The sequence below is a fragment of the Dermacentor andersoni genome, chromosome 7 (genome assembly GCF_023375885.2).
Source record: "Dermacentor andersoni chromosome 7, qqDerAnde1_hic_scaffold, whole genome shotgun sequence".
NCBI classification, from domain to species: domain Eukaryota; kingdom Metazoa; phylum Arthropoda; class Arachnida; order Ixodida; family Ixodidae; genus Dermacentor; species Dermacentor andersoni.
The window spans coordinates 80,458,080-80,474,399 of record NC_092820.1 but is presented as its reverse complement, the minus strand read 5'-3'; positions in this window follow the sequence as shown (position 1 = coordinate 80,474,399).

Below are 16,320 nucleotides of genomic sequence, written 5' to 3'. Positions count from 1 at the left end.
TTTCCGCGGAGGGTGAGGTTCTGTCACGTCCTCGCATAAAGGGAGCGGTGAGAGAGGGCCACCCGCTGTGACGTCAGGAGAGCGGTCGGCGCTGCAAGCATGCGCGCGCGCGTGCGCGCCTGGGTGGGCGAGGGAGCTGCGTCCTCTGGCACCGCTTCGCTCGGGAGCGGGATGCGGAAGATGCGGGAGAGCAAGAATGGGTGAGGCGCCGGAGCAGCGGAAAGGAGAGGAGAAGATGGCGCTGGGTGTTTTTGAGCGGCGCGATGCCCCCTGGCGGCGCTGTCGGAGCCGCGGTAGGTTTGAAAGCAACGCCCGGGGATCGGCTCTGCGGCGCTGGGACCCCGAGGCTGTTATTTCGGAGGGGCGCTGGCCAGCTCGCCTGTGCGGGTGGAGGCGGAGTCGCCGTCGGAACGTCTAGTTGTCGCGACGCGCTCCTCGCTACTCCTTGGCGATTATTTGTTGTCTCGGCGGTTCGCGGCCGATTTGGCTCCGATGGAGACGCGTCGGTTGAAGTCAGGCTTTTTCCGTTTGCTCTGACAGGCGCGTGATGTCCGTGTGACGCGCACTCGTCGTAAGGAGTCGGCTTAGGTCATATTAATCTCGTGCTCTTTTTTTCTTTCGACGAAGTCGGCGAGAAAACTGTGATTTAAGGTTATTGGTTGTCTCGCTTAATCCCTGCTTGCCTTTTCCTTTCCTCTTTCTTTTTTTTTGCTTTTTTCAAGGCAGGTTCGAACGTGTCAGTCAGCGACTCTTGATTCCGATTCGCAGGCACTGTAACTCAAGTAACGGACAGGTACATCAGTAGTTCTTGAGGAGGCCTGTTGTAGCGGAATGTGGACGAAAGTATGCTACCCTTATAAAAATTTCTAGCAACATTTTTTAGACACTCTTTAGACTTTTGTTACTAGAACCTACCAACAGTCAATTGAAATCCTACCAGCTGTCTTTATACATCCTAACAACGCTCTAGTAACATCCTAGAAACAATTGGCCACCAACTTCCAATAGAAACATGTTCATAGGATGTCTTTAAACTTCCTACCAATTTCGTATGAACATTTGTCTTTATACATCCTAGTAACATTCTTTCAAAAGAGAAATGTTCATATATCTTCTGTTAACTTCCTACCAATCCCCTATTAACAAATTTTCTTTATACACCATATTAACATTCTTTCAAAAGAAAAATGTTCATATATTTTCTGTTGACTTCCTACCAATCCCCTATTAACAAACTTTCTTTATACACCATATTAACATTCTTTCAAAAGAAAAATCTTCATATATTTTCTGTTGACTTCCTACCAATCACCTATTAACATTTGTCTTTATACACCCTAGTAGCATAGTGTAAAAATTCGTCAGTATGCGTGAGCATGTTGGTAAAAGGCAGTATGCAACCTAGAAGGTGCATGTACATGGAAAACAAATGCAAGTTTGCACTGAAAGAAGTTTATTCACACAAAAATATTTGCGCAGAATTGTGAGAGAAGTAGTAGAGAAATTAATAAAAATAATAAATGAATGATGACTTAGTTGATTACGGCAGGGCAGCTGTCGCATATTCTCTAGCAAGCATCGATTATAATGTATTTTTTACATTCATAGCTGATGTCTCAGAATGTTTGCAGAATGAACCAACCCTGCACAGAAACAAGATGGTCAGTGTTAACATCATGTTCAGGTTAGCATATCACATACACAGAACAGCTTTTTAACAAGGTTCACATCAATCCTAAAATTCTAACCGTCATCCCTGTTTACTTGCAGAAGAGATGGCAAGGATTGGGCACATTTTGCAATGCATATCCTTTGCTGCGTTGTATTTACAACGGGTTATTAAAATTAGGAAAGTGTCCAAAATGTTTTCTCTACCAATTATCTGCATAAATGAGTTACTCACTCTGAAAGTTAATTACATGGTTTATTCATGGTGAAATTTGTAGCGCGCACAATAGACACGGACGCAGAGACGGTGTACACGCGAGCGCTTACTCACAGCTGGTTATTTTTGGAAGGACTGAACGTAACAGCGCCAGCTAGCTGCACCGAGCATGTGCAAAACGTGTCATTCATTTTTATATAAGCAGATTACAGAGCTTCAAGCAGTATAGAAGAATACAAATGCTTTGTCAGTGATAGCAACCAACGGCTGACTGACGCATTTTTAAGCACGCCTTACTATATGGAACGCTTCTGTAATTTGACGTGATCCTTTATTTTTACTCGAAAACAAAATATCAGTGTCAAAAAATACCGGTTCACAATGACATTGGTTGCAATGGTTAAACAAGTGCGAATGATTTCTTTCACATTCGCACTTGTCTAACCAGTGAGACCTATGTCGTTGTGAACCGGTTCGCTGAAACATATGTAATTATGAACCGTGAAACTATACGCTCAATATTTTACTATCTCTTGTCCTGTGCAGCCAGAGTAGGAAAAAGCAAAGAATGATTTCATGCCAAAGTGCGGCGTAAGAAACGGAAAGAAAATAACATCAAAATAATATGTTTATGAAAAATGATGGAAAACAACATACCTTTTATTATAATTTGGAGATAGAGAAAACTTCGGCGCATAGCAGTCTTGAGGAACAGCTGTTCGCTATTTGTGCAGTTTAAAACACGGACAGTGCCAATATTAAATCACTTAACACGACACTGCATCGCAGCTGGCAGAGAAGTTCCAGAAACGCTCACATCACGGAACGAAGAAAGCACCGTGGGCTTCGCAAACACCTTGCTGGTTGGCTTGCATCGATGAATTAGCCACAACACAGCATAAGAATAAATAGCAGCAAAAATAGCTAGATTGCTGCTACAATACGCCACGAAACACCTACAGCGCTCCGACTGTATCATGCCGGCGTCGCAAAGGAACTGATGGCGATTGCGATGGTCTCCCTCTTTGCCTCGACTCGGCCAACTGTCAAATTTGTGCGCATGCGCGGGAGAGGCATGTGACATTCTTTCCATCCACCTGCTTCGCCTTGACCACCGCGGAACTCCTTTAGCCGAAACATGCCCCCCCCCCCCCCCCCTCCCTTACTACCTTGGGATGGTTGACTCACACCTAGACATTCGTCGCCTCTCCGTTAAAGCTGTGGCCGGCTTTTGTGTACGCACCCCTTTCTGGGAACTGCACTTGGAGGAATGTACCTCTTGGCCGAGGTTGAAAAAAAAAAAAACTGACAAGACAGCCAGCTCAATCTTGTTGGGCATTTAGGGGCTGTATAGTTTTATCTTTCGAGACAATTATTGTTCTGAAAACCGACTCATTTCTCGAAATTAAATAAACATAGAAAAATAATATCATATTGGGTAAATTATGTGGTTATTCTATTTTGCGCAAGAGCATCCTTTAGCACTTGCTGCTTTCAAAGACAAAGCTTTGCTCCCTGGCGCCCAGCGGTGAAGCACATTGTAGTACTATTTTTATAGTCAAATACATGTCGAAAGCGTGGCGGCTATGATGTTAGCAGTTTTCAGACGCCCGAAGCACGGCAAAAGCATGGCCTTTGATATCCTGGCTCTTGGTATACGGAATGCCATTATTACGGATATCATGATGACCCCTTGTCGGAGCTCAAAATTTTGTCGTCGTGTTGTGAAGCAAGATCACTGAATCTTAAGATTGCATAATTATTTCTTCTGAATCTGTTTTAACACACAGCAAGCTACCATCGCCATAAAGCACATCAGTTGACATAGTCACTTTGCCTTCACTTTGATCCAATGTCCTATTTCCTTTAATGTGCAGAAGCCGTCGGTAGGAGGCAGGGACGAAAGCGAGCGAATAGGAACGCGTCGAAAGCTACATTTTTTATACAGTAAGAGTAATTTAATTATCTTTCACAGAAAGGTGTTACTTGCACAGAGTTCAGCTTTTATTTCTATTCGACCTGTGCGCTTCTCAGGTCAATACTCGCTCTCACTCAGCAGCAGCTGTATTTTGCAGCCTTTTGGACATTTGAGCGGCAACGTTCCAGCGCCGTGTTAGCCTGAGTTTCGGCTCTTTTTCTTCTTTTTAACAAATATCCTGGCGCTACTATGCGGACACGTTCCAGCTTAGGGCGTACTATTTATATCGCAGAATGCTGTGACCTGATTATCTCGTTGCAAAGCTAATTGGTGGCATTGCAATAGCAGTGCGTGGTAAGGGCAAATTTACGCTCGAGCCCTATTGCACACCACCCGCCTGCCCGCACGCATATGGTCGGGCGAAAATTTCGTAGACTGGTACACACATTTCGGTTTACACTGCATGTGCGAGTCCAGTGTATGCCAAAATTTGTGAACCAGTGGGTGAAATGTACAGTTTTCTGCACAACCGCACGCGTCACGGCTCAAGCGTAAATCGGCCTTTAATTAACCAGCCCCAAGGTCGGGATAAAGCTCTGCAACTGGTGCGCGGCCAGCACAGTAGTCCGCTATCACACCGGTCAGGTGGTGTAGCAGAAGCAAATTTTCTCGGAGTGTGCTGACGTCACCGCACGCTCACGTAGTCCAGTAGAACCTTTAAAAAGATTAGTTCTAACAGTTTACGAACATATTTCTTTATACATTTTAGAAGCACTCCGTCAACAATTGGCTACCGACTTGGATTGGGACTATGATTTAAAACAAAGAGCTTGACTCCTGAGTATGTCATATATCGGCATTAATGTGTGTTAGAAAAATCTATCAAAAACTCTCAAGTTACCTCCCATTCAAAATATTTTTCGGCAAACAGTGCGAGCTGTGGACGTACTGAGGATACGTGTCCTTCAAACAAAAAAATATAGTTCGATGATGTATAGTAAAACATTCTTTACACAAAAGTAACGAGCCTATTGACGCAGTACTAAAGTGGTTATAGAGACAAAAGCTAGAAAAATACATGTTGATGGGGACCTTAAAATATTCTATGTGCGAAAGTAAGAAGGAAGCCTTTTACGGTCTATTAAAATATTCTTTATAGAAAAGTAAGAAGGAAGTCTATTAACGGTGTATTTAAAACATCCTTTATACAAAAGTAAGAAGAAAGTCTGTTAACAGTGTATTGAAAATATTCTTTATACAAAAGTAAGAAGGAAGTCTTTTAACTGTGTATTTAAAACATTCTTTATAGAAAAGTAAGAAGAAAGTCTGTTAACAGTGTATCGAAAATATTCTTTATACAAAAGTAAGAAGGAAGTCTTTTAACGGTGTACTTAAAACATTCTTTATACAAAAGTAAGAAGGAAGTCTTTTAACTGTGTATTTAAAACATTCTTTATAGAAAAGTAAGAAGAAAGTCTGTTAACAGTGTATTGAAAATATTCTTTATACAAAAGTAAGAAGGAAGTCTTTTAACGGTGTATTTAAAACATTCTTTATACAAAAGTAAGAAGAAAGTCTGTTAACAGTGTATTGAAAATATTCTTTATACAAAAGTAAGAAGAAAGTCTGTTAACGGTGTATTGAAAATATTCTTTATACAAAAGTAAGAAGGAAGTCTTTTGACTGTGTATGAACAAATGTTACTAGAATGTAAATGTAAATAGACTGTCAATAAAGTAAATAGAAAGTTGGTAGGAGTTCTAAAGAATGTTAACGTTCATTTTTATAAGGGTAGCTTTGCAGTAAGTTTGCCGACACTGCCGCGGTGCAGTTGCTCTCTCCCACTCTCGCGCGTTCAGCTGTCGCAAAATCCTCCTATCTTATTTTTTTGTTATACATTGGTTTCCTAGTAGAAATTAAGTTAGGTACAACCTCTTTTACACCATTTATCTTTGTCGTACAGCAAAAAAGAAATGTTAAAATGCGTAATTAACATAATACCACATAATAAATATCTGTGGTGACTTAGCGGTAAAAGCGAGAGAAAGTAGTTAGCATTACGGCGCACCTCCTTCGAGGTCGACGTCACATATATATATATATATATATATATATATATATATATATATATATACATATATATATATATATATGCCATTACGTTCGTCTTTATTTCTTTTTTGTATGTTATACCTTCAGGTCTGGCACAAGACCCTTCTTCTTTTATGCATACTATATATATATATATATAGGACGAGTCGGGTGTAATAGCCAACGCACTTAAGTTGCATGAACCGTGGATCAGATTTCGACGAGCGACGAATGTGCTTGCTGCAACCGCAGTGCTTTGAGTGTTACTCGTTTTGTTTTCGCTTTTTCTGAGCACATGTGTGGACCCAAGAAAGCGTTAAATTCGCTAGACGCAGTTTTCCTATGCTGTTCGGCTCTTCAGTCGTCACTACAAAGTGACAATATATATAAAAACCCGAGGCAGTCCAAATAAAAAACCGGTGGACCACACTGCACTGTAAACTAATCTACAACCTTTAAGTGTGCTCAAGGATGTAAATAGGTATATGGACTTACATCCTTCTCACGCCCTTCTGGGTGCAATCACGCCCTTCTGGGTGCAAGAGTTGCACCCTTACACACTTTTAAGCGTGTAAATGAGTTTACAGTGTACCGCGCGTCTGACGCCCATTGAGTTTCCTACGAAAACCTAGGAGAGCTGCAAGTTTAGCGATTAAGCCAGCCTGAGAATTACGAGCAATGCATGGATTTACCAAGCTTCGTTCTTGTTGCTTCAGACGCCTTGTGACTTTGTAAATGGAAAATAAACTCCTCTTTGCACTTTGGAAAACACGTTGCCTTACACATGCAACATTCCGCAATACGATCCCGCACGTGCTCAGTAATGCATTGCCTCGCTTTGTTTAGAAAACTACCAGTGCTTGTAAATTCGGAGCAATAAAGCGTGATGAGTAACGTTTAAAGCCACAAGTACGCAGGTTAGCGGAATCCAGGCAGTAACCATCATTCCCGTGGTAGCAGACCGACCGCAGCGCTACGGTTGCTTGAAGTAACCTTTGCAGGAGGCTCAAGTGGCGGCATATTTCTGCGCTGACCCTTAGTAGGTCCCTGCCGCACATGATGTGCCAGTAGCCGCAGACAAATTCGATCCTGTGGACAGATTACACTGAAGGCACTTTAATGACATTGACTGGCGCCGTGAAGCCTTGCCAGTAGTGAACAGACCCCGTCCTCTCCAGGCGTTCTACCACACACTTCTTCTTCGTCTTGGCTAGACCCGCACGGCGCTTGCGATAAACACACACTCCCTGTGTGTTCATTTATTAATTTTCTGTTGTTCGATCGACTTCATTGATTGACGTGCGCGTAATCGGACCGTGTGGCGTTTTCGTTTTTTTTTTTCCGTAGTGGGTCGTCGTCTGGGAGGTCCGACTGCGCGGCGGCTGCTGTGAATCGCGCCCACGCGCTGCCTCTCGCCATCTCCCGCTTAGGGCCGATTTACGCTCGAGCCGCCAATCGCCTCAAGCCGCACCGCACGCGTGCGGTCGCGCGAAAGATTGCACGTATCAAACACTTGTGCACAAATTTCGGTTTACAATGTGTAAGGTACACGCTGTGCACACAGTGTAAGTGGTAATTTGTGCACAATTGCTGGATACGTGCAATTTTTCGCGCGACCGCACGCGTGCGGTGCGGCTTGCGGCGATGGGCGGCAAATTGCACATACCGAACACTTGTGCACAAATTTCCGTTTACACTTTGTACACAGTGTAAACCGTACACATTTTAAACTGAAATTTGTGCAGAAGTGTTCGATATGTGCAATTTTCCGCTCGACCGCACGCGTGCGGTGCGGCTTGGGGCGATGGGCGGCTCGAGCGTAAACAGGCCCTTAGGGCCGATTTACGCTCAAACCGCCCATCGCCGCACGCCGCACCGCAAGCCAGTGGTCCGCCAGCAATGGCCGACGTGACGTCACGAGGGGCGGTCGTGAACTTTTGCCCCGTGCGGCGCCCGCATAAACATGGCGCTGGTTCGTAGCGAAGCGGAGTGCGAGGCCTAGGCCCCTAGGCTGCAGCGGCAGTTTGTTTTTTGTGCGGTTTATTGTGATTATTGCAAGAGCTATTCAGCACCTGTAAAGCTATTTGTTTAACGCAACAAGCAGCTGCACTCTTCCTGACCTCTTCAGTACGTGCGATCGCCAAAGGAAACAGACGGATGTGTGTTGTGTTTACGCGAGGGTCGGAAGTTATGGAGCCGCCGATGTCGTGTGTTTTGCCGTTTTTTGCATGTGCATTACAAATGCGAAGGCCATCGCATACACCTGGATTCTAAGCATGACACTAATTCGGTACGCGCCAAAATGAAAAGATTGCGATCGCCCTCCTCAGCATATGGTGTTCGTAGGTGTTGTGCGTGCGCGCTTCATGGATACGAAGATTGCAAGTTTGTAAAGTACTGGTTTGTGTTTCAGAAGTGATGGCACGATGTGTAGCGATGAGCTTCATTATCGCCTCATCGCAGTCATTCATAATGTGCTGTTCGTGTCTACCTTCGTGTGAGCTGTTTTGCGGGCTGCGATGCGCATTGGTGACCGCGAACACGTACAGAACGTTCGAGCGCTAGGGTTCTTACTTTTACGAAGCGTAAGTGTACTGTGATATGTACGTGCAATGCGTCGCAGTGGTGCTAGGTGTATAAGTGTTCGTTTTATGCAATATGCACATGTTCTGAAGTGAACAGTGCATAAGCGTTGCGGGCGAGTTTTGGTTCCGGCCCATTCTGCCTCGTTCACGTATCTTGTGTGTTTTTCAGGAGTTATTTCTGTGCTATGAAGGTGTTTATAATCTGTGAGGGCAATATAAGGAACAGCTTAAAAGTTACATGAGTACATGCGCGCTATCGTGAAATGTGGACGCGCGTGTGCACTGTTCTCATGAACGCAAATTTCGGGCACTCTTCATTTTTGTCATGTGGACATTGGTGTAAACAGCAGAAATCCTGAGGCGTATTTCAAGATTAAGCAAAGTATACATTCTTATACTGAGAGATGTGAGCGCCTTGCATGTGCAAGAAATTCAGCTGCTTGTTTCTTGTTAGTGTCTGAGTACACACTGTTAGTGCCAACACCAGTGGCACAGCATGATAAGCATATAATGTGTGAAAACTAGATACTTCATTTTGATTCTTGACAATTTGCATTTTTCGATAAAAAGCCATATGCATGTAACAAAGCATGAAGATGACACCACAACTGGTATGGTCAATATATGATTCGAGGATTGTAGCAGAAGAAACAGAGGACACAGAAGGAACGACTATAGTCGGATACAACTTTAGAAAAAAGGGAAGCCCCACCCAGATGACCAAAGCGCGATGTCCAATTGCCTCTGTGACTAAAATAATTCCACTAAAAAAATCATGCTTCTGAAACGTGCGATTCTAGGTATAAATCAAGACTTTTGTATTTTGATAACTGGTTTAGTAGAGCTCTCATGTGCTGCAGCACATGCCGGATTGCGACCGAGAAATAACCCCTTGCCTTCCACAACGCTGCCCGTCGTTTGCTCTTTAGCTTCATTGCAAGTGACAAAAGTAGAAAGAGCAGCTCTGACTTTTGCGCTTGTTTACATGTACACGGCACATTTATTACTCCTGTTCCGAGCTTCAAATGAATCAGTTTCTATTGAACAAGTACTTATATAAAACAATGCATTTATCGCAACCATTACAAACTCAAGATGCTCGGTGTCAGCGAAAGCACAGTGTTCAAGGTGAGGAGGGAGGTCAAAGCTTCGCATATTTCGGATGGCAAACTGTTGATGCCTTCACAAAAGCGCCCACGAAATGCGGAGAAAAGAAGACGCAGCACGAAGTATGACACGTGCGCACCAAGGTTGTGTGCACGATTTCTTTCGCCGCAACGAGATACCGACGGTCGAGAAGATCACTAACGAGTTCTCGAAGCGTATATAGTGTTATGTTTGTGCCCTGCGATTTGTCTGACAGAAGGCCAGTGCTATGGTGTGTCGACCGTGGAGGCAGCATGCATCCCCGCATGGTCCCTGCTTCGGGCACACGACTACGTGTACGGCTCGGGGTTCCCTGCAGCTGCACGGCATCCACGACGGAAGCGGCCACCGAATCGCAGACTCCTATTCGGCCCCTCCCTGTGCTGGCAGCAATGCAACCCCCCCTCCTTTGTCCAGCAGCGCCCGCACCACGAACGACTCCCACTGTGTTTGGGAGGGTTTCCAGAGAAGGGCCATAAAACTTCCCCGGCGCACCATTCTGACCGACCACCAGATCGGCCCAACGCCACAGCGCGATTTGAGGAAGTGCCGGCCACCGAGAGCGGCGTTAGGACCACGGAGGCTGCCCAGACTCTCTCTCTCTCTCGCGACCTTGTTTCGTCCTTAGGGACTGTCTGGGGAATCTGTGGACTGAGGGGTGTTATTTAAGCAGCTTGCAGCTGCTCAGTTCTTCTCTCTCCTGATAAGGACGACAACATGTAAACATTCTATAAAGAATTCTTCACCGAGAAAGCTCTCCTCGTCTCTGACTCTGCGTGAAGTGGGGTCGAGACCTCCTGCCAGCCACACATACCTCGACACACGCAACAATGGATCTCCCATCACTGAAGCGGTGTACTGTGCGTCACCTGCTTGTCGAGATCTGATTCAAGCACAAGAAGAGGAGCCGCAACTCGCTGCTGATCGACCGGTATGACATCGCTGAATGGCGGAATCGCTACCTTCGTGACGTGGAGCGCTATGGGCAGAAGGCCAAAAGATCTTTTTCCTGGATGAGACATGGGTGACGGCGGCACACACTGGGTCGATCGTGTGGACAGACATCGGGGTGCAGAAGCGCGTACACCTATACGCTCAAGCAAATGGCCTGTCGACGGGTCTGAAACAACCTTCTGGAAAAGGCCAGCGCCTGATTGTGACGCACATTGGCAGCGAGGATGGCTTCGTCGACGGCTGCTTAGATATATTCCGAGGCCAAAAAACAAGCGGCTACCACGAAGGAATGGACGGCAATCACTTCGAGGGATGGTTTAATGACGTTCTGCAGAAGTTGCCTGCTGGTAGCGTCATTGTTTTGGGCAATGCACCTTACCATTCCCGGCGAGAAGAGAAATTGCCGACAACAGCTTGGAAGAAGGAAAAAAATACAGGAGTGATTTCAAAAGCAAGAACATCACCTGCAGCGAAAGGGTGGTTAAAAAGCAGCTGCTTGAGTTGGTAGCATCTGTAAAGCCATGCTTCCTGAGCTACATCGGAGACAATGCAGCTGAAAGGGCCGTTTGCATTGTATCCAGGCTCCCACCGTACCACTGCAAATTTAATCCTATCAAGCTCGTGTGGGCAAAGGTAAAAAATGGCATAGCTGAGGACAACAGAGGCGTCAAACTGTCCACAGTCAAAGACGTCTTGAGGGAAAAAATCAAGCCTGTAACGGCGGAAGACTGGAGAAAGAAACTTCACCATGTGATGGACCTGGAGGCAAAGTTCAGGCTTGATACGTCTGGAAGTGACCACATCCAACCCATCATTATCCAACTGAATGAAGATGACAGTGAAGAAAGCGACTCCGACTGCGAGCTGTCCGGCATTGAGCCACTCGATGAAGCATAACAGCTTCTTATTAATGAAAGAACAGCCCTTATTAGGGCTACCAAAATATTGCCGGTGGGTTCGCAGCAGCCAAGAATTCTGCCGTGACCTCTCAAATAAATAAGCAGTTCATTTGGTGACATATTCCTTTTAATGGAAGCCCAATTCTGAGAAAGCAACGTCCTGCACAGATCGTGCTCAATATAAGTATTGGCATGTAAACGTGCTGAAATGTTGGAAAATCTGAATGCAAATACAGTTGGTAACCCTGAATAACTTTGTGGGGCCCAAAATGCTCATTCGGGCAGCCACTGTCCAGCTTTACACGAAAAAGCAGTAGTCAACGTGAAAGTGACAGCCACATCGATGTGCACGCCAAAGCACATTGTGCTTTGCGTGCAGTTGTACTGCCCCTACTGTTATTTCCAGCCCATTGAGATGAATAATGCCAATGTCAGAAGGCCCAAAATACTCTATTGGGCAACCACCTACGAGCATGACGGGCCCTGTGATGAGATAACAGTCGTCAGGGCATGCTTGAAAGGCACCTTTAGCATCTGCACTTCAAAGCGCAGCCACGTCGTAGACATTGTAGGTGAAACAGCAGCAGTCAACGCGAAATTGACCGCCACTTTAGGCAGTTTGCATGCAAAAGCCCATTCATGTGGTCACATTCTTTATTTTGGTTATATGGCTCGGGCAAGTAATATGGACAAGATAACAATTATCAAACATCATTAGCTTAGTGAGGACCAAAATACTCATTCGGGTAACTATTAAAAGCAGTAGTCGAGGGCACGCTTGAAAGGCACCATTAGAAGTCTGCACGTCAAAGCACAGTCAAGCTGTCACCACTGTTGATGAAACGGCAGCAATCAACGCAAAAATGACGGCCACTGTTGGCAGCTCGCATGCAAACACACATTAATGTGGTGGCATTGTTTATTTTTGTTACGTGGCCCAGGTAAGTAATGCAAATAAGAGAACAATTATCAAACATCATTAGCTTAGTTAGGCCCAAAATACTCGGTCGGGTAGCTATTAATAGCAGTAGTCGAGGGCACGCTTGAAAGGCACCATTTGCAGTCTGCACTTCAAATCACAGTCATGCCGCAGCCATTGTTGTATTTGTTTATTTGACCGGACAAGTAACACCAATGTTAGCACAATTATTCACCCTAAATAGCTCTGCTAGCATTGTTTGTACTAAAAAATTCTGAGTGAAGTTGAATGTGTTTTATTAAGGCAATTATTTAATTCACAAGCCATCGGCATAGCGATCAATGGCCAGGTTCAGACAATGACATTTGTGAAGTAATAAATGGTGAAAGTTGCAAAAGCTCTCAGTGCACTGCTTTGCCGGGCTCCATCCACTGAAAAATGTCTTTGCAACGACGAAAGCCTCAGACAGGAAATCATATCCTACTGCACAATGTTATTCATGTTGAATATTTTACCATCATATGTGGTGGGCAGTGAAACCGTCTGTTTACTAAGACTGAATGCAAGAAAAATGCAACAGCATAGCAAGGTGTTGTTTTGCAATATGCAGCCTTTCATGTGCACTTCTGGCGAGATGCCACATACACTGATGCATAAACATGAACAGAGGTAAGAGGCAAAGTTACTGTGCAACCCACATGACGCGTTTAAGAAAATGTATCTCTAAACCTTTCAAGTTGGTTAATCACATGCAGCAACAACACAAGAAGCAAGGACAGAAAACACATCGAGTAGGCTGATTGAGAAGACGAGGTAGACCAGTGAGACAGGTTTTAATGAGATGGAAGAGGCCAGCCCTGCAGTGTACAAGAGTTAGTGCTTTGAATGAGATTGGTTAATGAAAATGTGTAATGACTTTGCTAAAAAAAAAACTAGCAAAAACTAATGCTAATATAAAATAAAAGGACAGAAATAAGAGTAAGCGCAAACACGCATGGTAGCAGGCACGTATTCACACACAAACGCGAAAACTAATAAAAACTCAAATATAAAGAAATGTGGGAAATTTAAAAAAATTGACAAACGCTCGAAAACACACATTTACGAACAGACGCGGGTAGAGATATTATAGGAGTCGGTTCACAAGCTGCTGTGCCTACCTTCTCGTATGTTCTTTTTTTTGTTTTACACCGCTCTCTTAACACTGTCTTGGGAATTTTTAATTGCAACATATCACGAGAATCGAAAAGCAGCGCGAAGCTATGTTGTGGGAAACCATATCGAACGCTGGCAACACAACTTATGCGTGACTGTGCCACAGCGCGCATTCAACAGCTTGCGTGCGTGGTGAGCACTGGTAGAAAGCAATCAATCGACGGTGCTACACAATGCTCGAACACCACCGTTAGACGACGCTCGGCTATCTCACTGCTGACAATGATCGTTCACGCTAAGTTGATGGCGAGAAATCTTTGCGTTGGAGGCTTCTTTTGCAAATATTTTCTGTTAAAACGCTCGTAAGTTTGTTTCTTGCGCGCACGCTTTTCTCATTTCTCCTGAGAATGGTTTTGCTCCATCGCTTCACCCCGTCCGACGAGAAATGCAGAGACACTACACGAGCACACACGCCGCTGACAGTAGGCACCAGACTTTGGCAAACTTTTCTCATCACTATGAAGTACAAGTCCTGAAAAGGAACGACGATACGTTAACTCAGGAGATCCTTGAGGCATTCGAGATAAGTAAAACAGGAGCGTAATGTGTAAGCACACCGTCAGTGGCCTTGAAAAGAAAGGAAGTCACCTTCTTGAGACAGCCTCAGATGTATAAGAGAAGAGATATGGCGATGAAATCAATAATAGTGGGAATTTCAATCAAGAAATCAGTTGACAGTGCAGCTGCGTACTCGTCTAGTCATTCCTTCTGTGTCCATTTTCCTTAAGTTCTGCTGCTACAATCCTCGAAGAATAACCAAGTAGCCCAGTTAAACACCCTTTTGTCAATATATGATATTCTGTTGGCTGCTAGAGCATGTAGTGTGTATGTAAGTGTTGAAACCATAATTTTAAGCTGTTGATATTGCATAAGGATGTGTGAATATTTGTAACTTTCTAATTATGCATCGAATAGTGCCCTATTCGATTCGGTGGTCACTTTTTGTAAATGTGAATATCTTTTTCATACGTTTCAGGTATTTCAAAATGCCAACTGCACCCACATAAACACTAAATTGCAGAAAAGTATGGTAAATTTTCACCATGACAGGCGTGCTATAGCCATAAAACATGAGAACTTGCGTAGAGGAGCAGGCTACGTCACTCAGGCAGCCACACTTTACAAGCTCTACAGTGATCATTTGCATCGGTTAAACTGAGCGAACGAGTTCAGCAAAAGATGAGAGCAAAGGCAGCATGCAGTGGGAGATTAAAAAATCTGCAAGTGAGAAGAGGCATGAGGAGGAAAGTGGATAGGAAGGTGCAGCAGAACCATGAGGCAGTAAGCAGAGGAGTGTATGTAAAAAGCGTGCGAATAAAAGCGAAGTGCAGTGACAGTAGCTACGAGATGGTGCCAGAGTAGCACGCAATGTCTGGGAGGTTTGTTGGCGATGGCTTCTGTGAACCACTCCCACGCGTCACCCATGCGCTGGCTCACGCGATCTCCAGATTGGCAAGGCAGTGGCGCCACACTTCGCTCCGTTTGCAACATGCTACACGAGACCAATTGTCCTTGCCAGCGAAATGACAACACATGTAGAGCTGCACTAAAATTTCATATTAGGGAGTATCGTAATTGTCTGTGATTTTTTTCTGTCAATTGCATGTGCTCTGCAGTAATAAACATTGCAGAAGCATTGCTGGTCGCTTATGCTCTTATGCCTCTCAATATAGGTATTGTATCAAAGCAGATTCCTTGCTTTGTACTCTTTTGTTTCCAGAGCTGTCTCTGCACATTTAACACTTTATAAAGAGGGGAGGCTAGGGAACACCTTAGAAGTTATATCACTGCTCCACCTATTGCAATTATTCATTTTGTGCTAGGTGTCATGTGCTGTAATGTAAGCTATGGAAATGCTCCTTATGCAATGTTTTGCACATGTGGCAACTCAGCAAAACACCTTCTCTGCCACTGCCCAACTGTCACATATCTGTGCACGTGTACATGTGTGATAGCGTTTCCCTTTCTGTCATGCGGGCCACATTGCAATCACATCACCCTCGCTCACTATGTGTATATAATCGTTGGCCGCCAAGCTGTGGTGTACTTTTTTGTCCTTATATTCCTTGGCTGTCATTCTGCCTCGTTAAGTTGCTGCCATGCAATAAAACATGTTTCAAGTTCAGTCTGCCTCTTCGTTCACGGAAGCCCTGGAACACGACACCAACCTTTCACGCTAACAATTTGTTCTGTGAGCTGTACTCCATCTCAGTAGTTCCTTGCCGCACTGGGGAAGCTGCAGGGCTCCTAAGTTAATAGGAAGGCTGAATGACCCTCAAGGTGTCTTCATCGCACTGCACCGTCTGCTCGGTGTCTGCTTTCCATCCTGTCAGCACATGCTCCATTGTTGGAGGATTGATGAAAAATATGTTTTCACTCCATAACCAGAAGCTTTGTTTACGTGCATGCGACAGCGGAGCTTCGCTTCACCCGCACACTTTCCCTCCATTTACCTTGCAGCCACCTTAATAAACAGCAAGTATGAACGCCCTCATAAATGTTCACTTGCGGCGCAGTGTCTGCTCGCCGTCTACTTGCTGGAATGAAAGCAGTTTAGGAAATAATCTAAAGCTCTATTTTACTGACTGCAGCATTTATCATGGGTGCGAAGAGGGTGTTGCGACAGAAAGCCTGTGGTGCAAATTCAAGGAAATGTACTCGGATGCTGATCAAAAGTTTTACAGGTGTATAGTGCAAAACCACATTTA